Here is a 7,172-nt window from a genome sequence, read left to right as displayed (position 1 = left end):
GTCTGTACTGAAAAATTTGTTATTGAATTGAAACAGACCTAATTCATATGGACGCTATACATTATGATATGAGTATTGATATATAAATTTAATTTACATATATTGCTGTCATCAAAAAAACTGATTTCTTATGAAAATATCCTCTTTCAATATTGAACTAGAAGAATATAAAATTATTTCAAATATAATTTATTGAACGAATTATCAAGTACAGTATCATGTCAGTCATGTCAGTATTTTGAGTGGAAGACGTTTGCATCAAAATCTTAATTGCGACCGATAGTCATAGGCTTATCTAAGAATATAAAAGTAAAGTAACTACTGGTAATTGGACTGAAATTTCATATGCGACTGATTTCATAGTGAAACACAATGAGATTCATATTTGCGATTGTTCTTCTATTGGCAGCTGTTGTCTTTGCCATCCCAAGTAAGTGTTTTACTTTTGTTTCAATTCGGTTGGTAATAGTTGTTATTGTAGGGTCGTTCAAAAGTCTTAAAATGAAAAAAATATAATGAAAAGTATATAACTCAGGCAACCAACCGACATATGAACAAAAACTGTGTGCGTTTGGTATATGTGAGGGCCCCGATTATTTATCCCTACTGCATTCGACTCGATTCATTTGGCTTTTTCAACTGTATTGTGAATATGAGAAATGAAAACTTCATTTCAATAATATTCTCATTCTCTTGAGGAACAATAAACCTAAAAATCGTGTCAATAGTTCACTTTTTCTGGGTTTCGTTGACACTGATCCCCTCAAATATCATTTGAACCATTGATTTCATGAAATATGGTTCTCCATTCACGATTCTGCTCAATTTTGGCAACTTTATGGAATCTGAACGAAAGTAATTTTTGTAGAGAAATCGTTCTTATTGACCCCTTCTGGGGCATGTATCAATTTTTTGTACATCTTTCGAAGAAATTCGGTAAATAAAGAGATAAAAATTGCGGTCAGCAACTACCCCTCGGGGAATGAAACATTGACAATCACCTTCGAACAAATAATAACGTTGTTGAGGATTTCGAATTTATTTTTCAGAATGTGGTTTGAACGAACGATTTTATTACTGTAAACCATGTAGGTCAGTACCCTGCGGTGAAGTAATGCCCGATTATTGCATTGATGTGTGTGTTGAGCTACCTGGTTGCTACTGCAAAGATGGCTTCTTCGAGAAAGATGGAGGATGTGTTGCACCAGAAGACTGCTAAAGAACTTCTATCACTGAATGAGGCTTTGTAGTGGGCTATAACAAATATTTTAAATACTGAAGAAGGTATATGTGCCTCCAAATAAAATATTAATGTGACTGATTTTGATTTATTTCACCATCGATGTATTGTGTCTAATAACTTATAACCTATTCGTCTCTCATGAAAATGAATATTGAATCACTGGAAGTTTCCACTGCTAGACATTTTTCAAGTTTTGAAGAACCTCCAAATAACATTATTTGCCAAAGCTATTTTTTGGCTTCATTGAGCGTGGGGTCCAGTTTTTATGACTGATATTCTGTCTATAACTGATAGACCGCGTACAACCAACTTGGAACCAAGTATTCAAAAAGTTATCGAACGATGTAAAACTAGCACTACCACTTTTTTTTCTTTTCCTGGGGTACCCACTTTTTGGTATCATTGAGATGGGTGTATACAATACGTTTCAAACATGGGAGCTGACGCCCAGTTCCTCTGTCATCATCAGACTGACCCTTCACTGTTTGTGACTACTTTGGGTATCAATCTTCGCCAACCAACATTGACACTATCACTGCCAAATGCCTGGGTAATTTTTTGGGCTGTTTCGGCTAGGCTTTGGTTAAATTCGTTGAGAAAAGTTGGCCGAATTTAGCTTGAGGACGTTAAACTTCACTGAGAGGCGTCAAGTCTTAGAATATGCAGCTACATCAGGTATTCCACAAAGAAGCAACCTAGGTCCACTAACGCCTTCTCAAGGCGACATAGTTGAGGTCATTAACATCAACTGTTTGATATACGCAGATGACCTGAAATTATATTGAGAGACCAATGGCATCGAGAACTGTCTTCAACTCTCCCTCAATCTAAAACGTATTGAGCAATAGTGTTTTCGCAAAGATCTTCTTTCAAACACGAGTAAATGTAATGACGTACACACTGAGAAATCGTCCATTGGCCTGTCTCATTCACCGATCTGGGTGTTATCTTCGACAAAAAACTTTCCTTCGTACCACAAATTGAAGCCATTCTGTCTGCTGCAAACAGAATGTATGGATTCATTGCACGAATCTCCAGATTTTTCTTGGATCCATCTACGTCGAAAACCTTATACTATGCTTTCGTCAGATCAAAATCAGAATATGCATCCATAATCTGGAATCCATCTTATCAGTTGTATACAGAGACAGTTGAATCAGTACAACGTCGTTTCCTAAAACTTCTATCTGGTATAAAAACTAAATATATTCTAGGATCAATTTTCTTTTCAATCTTTCCTTTAATCCATTTTGTTTTCACTCTTATAGATCAGAAAATATCTATTCACCAATTGGATCTTCCCATGATGAATTGTTAGCTAGACATGCTATGAATATCTTGAGTTACCGTCGTGATTGTCACTCAACAATTTTTATTTTTGAACTGATTAATAATTCAATTATTGACACACATATTCTGCATAAACTTAATTTCAATGTACCTAGACCAACCTCTAGAGTGGTTATTCCTTTCTATCTGCCGTGTTAGGAATCATACGTTAAACGGTAAGACCACGTTATTCCTTAGCTCGCACAAGTTTCCCAACTTCTGAGAGTTGTCGTTTGTATGCGGGCGTAAAAATAGATTTTAAAACACCACGTACAAATATTCTGAAACTTTTACCTCTGCATAACTTGTGTGTCAAACGTAATTAGGTCTTTTTACCTCAGCTAATTCTATATGTATTGTTTTTATCTTATATCTTATCGTATTTGAATTGTATTGTAATTTTACTGTTCTGTAGTTTTGTTCTGTTCTGTAGTTTTCCTGTTCTGTAGTTGGATGGAACCTGTAGAACAGTGTACAAATAAATAAATAAGATGGAAAGCAGACATTAAAACACACATGACATTGAAATGGACAACATTTTTGAAACAACCGAATAACAATGTCATATATTTTCATACAAAGGTTTTTTTATAGAGGTATAGAGTTTTAAGTTGGCAACACTTCTTTAACTGGCGGTCATTTTGTCAGCTGTCAAGTGATATATGTTCAGTTTGGTTTGACATTTCAACATGAATTACGCATGAACAATGCTTCCAAATTGTGCAAATTCACTGTGAAAGTCGTGGTTTTCTTCGAAATACGTATCGCGCGTTCATTTTGCGGTTCACATAGTCGTCCATCAGAGCAATGAATTTGATCAACTATGGAACGTTTTTGCACAACATTTACTCTATGATAACACGCATTCTCAGAGACGTCCTACAGTGCATATAGAAGAAATCATTGCTGCTGTATTGGATATGTGTCCATTATATTTATAGAAGACTAGTACTATGTTGTTGTATCGATCTGTTCCAATATTTAAACAAAATCAGAATCAACAAACTTAGGCGTGCGCAGAGTTATAGAACATTGCTTTCAAAAATTGTTCTACAGCTCCATCTAGTGGCGAGTTACAGAAAAATTGATAGACTAAAAATCTTCTCTATGAAAAATTACTAATATATGTCAAGTTTCATCTTATATTAAATTTTGCGAAAAGATCTTGGTTTGCATGCTCACAAAAGCCAACTCGTGCAAGAATTGAAGCCACACGATCACCTAGCAGGGCGTAAATTCGGTGAATGGGCCCAAAACAGGATTGCCGTTGATCCTGATTTTCAAAAGCGAATTTTGTTTAGCGATGAAGCTAACTTTTGTTTCAATTCATACGTCAATGAACAAAACTGCCTTATTTGGAGTTATGTTGTAGTGTATGTTGAGACACTGACTGTTTGGTGTCCTAGATAAGCTGGTGCAATCATTGGTCCATACTTCTTTGGAAACGATACTGGTCAGAACGTTACAGTCAATAGTGACCGCTATAGAGCCATGATTATTGTATTTTTCGTTCATCAATTGAACAACCATGTGCAGGAGACTGTGGTTTCAACAAGGCAACAACATGTAACACAGCTCCTGCCACAATTAATTTATTAAAGGAAAAGTTTGGTAACCGCATGGTTTCACGTTTCGGACCCGTAAATTGGCCTCCAAGATCGTGCGATTTAACGCCGCTAGACTATTTTCTGTGGGGATATGTGAAGTCGCTAGTCTACGCCGATAAGTCCAAAACGATTAACCACTTGGAGGACAAATGCTGGAAGAGGTCTTCGAAAATTGGACCTCCAGATTAGACTACGTCCGTGCCAGCCGTGGCGGTAATATGATTAGATTAGATTTTTTATTGATCAAGTTATCACACCTTAGTGCTATGACAAATCAATAATGTATAAAATAAATGTAAATTACAATTAAAATTGCCGAAAAGGAGTAGGTAGTACATAAAAATTGTATATGATACAAGCACAATATAGTAAATAAATATATAAATGTAAAAATAAAGATATATATAGACAGTACCTACATTGACGATAGTCACTCTGTAAAGCTGAAGTCAGACGCATCATAGTAAGTATTCTCTGAGAGATGTTTTTTCAGTTTTCGTTTGAAATCAGCGAGGGTTGCATTTTTCATTGATTGGGGCAGTGAGTTGTACAATGATATGTATGAGTTACATCTCCTTGTTATTTCTAGTCTTTGATTTGGTGCTCTAATATTATCCTTGTTCCTAGTATTATAAGAATTGTTGAATGTGTATCAAATTGCAATATATTACACATGATGGCAGAGTTAATATATTAAACTCAATAAACCAATCCTTACAGCTCTCCATTTGACCTATTCCAGCTGAAGCTCTAATTTTTTTTTTAATTTTAAATATCCTAGAGATATGAACAGATGTGCCCCAGTTTATCAATCCATAAATTGAGAAACTATGAAACATTGACTTTATTTTTTATCTGCCTGATTGCATAGACCGTGCACCATAAATTTTTTGCTAGTTTGTCAATATGGGGTTACCATGTTAACTTTGAATCAATGGTTATACCAACACATTTCACATTATTTGAAAGGTTATGGGACAGCGAGAACATAACTGTTTGTGTCTTGCTTTTATTCACATATAGGCTATTCGCATTAAACCAGTCCGTAGCTTCTAATTCTGATGACTCTTCAAAATTTTTTTTCCGAATGGAGAAGGAAGCGTCATCGGCGAATAGCATTGTAAACATTGTCATTGAGTTTGGCAGGTCATCAGTATAAATCAAGAACAGTAGTGGCCCAAGCACACTTCCTTGTGGAACACCATTCAATATCGTTTGTGAGCTACTGAGTTCTTCATTATATGATACACATTGCTTTCTCTCATTCAGATATGATGCTAGCAGATTGTGTGCAATGCCTAAAAATTCATAGTATCTCAGTTTTTCTAATGAAATGTCAGTAGAGACGCAGTCGGAACGCCTTGCTCAGATCGAGGAATATGCCAAGTGACGATTCTTTGTTTTCGAAACCTTCAGTTATGGAGTCGATTAATTTGAGCACTGCTTCTTCCTTTCCTGAATCCAAACTGTCTATCTGTCAAGATATTTGTGTACTCTAAATAATTTATCATTCTTATTGCCTTTAATTTTTTATAATTTTTGCAATTACTGGAAGTAGTGCAATTGGTCTGTAGTTTGAAGGAAGATTGATATCACCACTTTTAAAAACCGGAATTATCTTTGCAATTTTTAGTTTTGATGGAAATACGCCAGATTTCAGAATCAACTTGACAATACATGTAATTGGTCTTATTCAAATTATAACGCCAGAAGGTTATCTTTCAAATGAAGTGAATTTCATGACAATTAACACCCTTTTTTCATCGAGAAAGTAATACAAATCAAGAAGTTATGAAACAACAACAAAATTTAATTGGCGCTCCGGGGCAACTTCATTGATTACAGTGGCGCATTTGCTTTTTCAGCTGCAGGAAAACCCGGAAAAACCTGCAATTTGAAATTTCATCTTGTTTTATTCCATGTCAAAGTTCAATGCCTCTATAAAAACACCCAATATAAAATCAACGAGCTTTGCAACGTCTATTTTTAGCATTGAAAATAACTGAAATCACTCTTATCGAAGTATTTCCGTTTTAATTTTATGAAACACCTTAATGATGATTCGTTGGGAATCTATGTGGATGGTCCATTACTGATTCATGTGTGCAGCATATGTAGCCTCACCACTTGCCATGGCAGAGCCACTGTGGCTCGTGCAGCTGTTGTGGGAAAAAATAGACACACCGCCGGGTGGGTTAATTTTTGGTATTGTCACTGTGAACTCATCACTATGAACTCATTTGGTGAGAATTCTGAAATATTTAGAAATTTTCAAACTACGGCATTGAACATATATATTACAGAATAATAGCCTGGTAGTTACTTTAATCATTGATTTAATTTAGTAGGCAACCGGAAGACAAAACCTGTGTTGTACTATGAAAATTTAAATTTGACAGGTTGTCTAACACAGAATTCGTATAAATTTTCCATGAAAAAATTGATGTCTGATCATGGAACACCCAAATGAACATGACAGAACTTGAAGGTAACACTGTGACCAACTGGAGGTAATAAATAAACATAAATTAACTAAATGAGTTGATTCTATGGATACTTTTTTGAAAAACACCAATTATATGAACTATTTTGAGTAGTATGAAATTGATGAGAATTTTTGTCGTTGTCAAGTAAAAATGCATGAATCTCACTGAGGTATTTGATACTTGTTTTTCTGTTGAGACAAAATGATGATTGAGAAATAAAAGTATTTTGTGGAAATAATATTTTCGACTCTTATATAATGGCAAGAAATTTGGTTGAGTTATAATCCATTAAGTATCCTTGATGAAAGACATGGTTGAACAGCTCTCAAAGTGTGATTTACTATCAGTTTAATGGGAAGGAACGTGGTTTTTTGGTAATATGGACATTCGACCAAAATATCCATCATTAGAGTTATGGCAAGATATCGAATGAACTAATTTAGATTGCGAGGTAATGGAAGTTTTATCTTCAAGTTTTGAGAAAAAATTATTGATTGTAGTTCATGT

At 34.9% G+C, this 7,172-nt stretch overlaps 1 long non-coding RNA gene across 1 annotated transcript; it reads left to right on the top strand.

The window, feature by feature from the left end:
* Window positions 1–209: 209 nt before the first annotated feature.
* On the top strand, window positions 210–1,317 carry LOC111517322 (uncharacterized). Its single transcript, XR_002723802.2, has 2 exons — window positions 210–430; window positions 1,050–1,317. It is a non-coding gene; the product is annotated as an uncharacterized lncRNA (long non-coding RNA).
* Window positions 1,318–7,172: the final 5,855 nt, after the last annotated feature.

Source organism: Leptinotarsa decemlineata, unplaced genomic scaffold (genome assembly GCF_025532065.1).
Source record: "Leptinotarsa decemlineata unplaced genomic scaffold, Ldec_3_MD MMD2_tig00001719_RagTag_RagTag, whole genome shotgun sequence".
Classification (NCBI taxonomy): Eukaryota; Metazoa; Arthropoda; class Insecta; order Coleoptera; family Chrysomelidae; genus Leptinotarsa; species Leptinotarsa decemlineata.
Note: the sequence above shows the minus strand (reverse complement) of the source record. Positions and strands in the feature narration are given on the sequence as shown.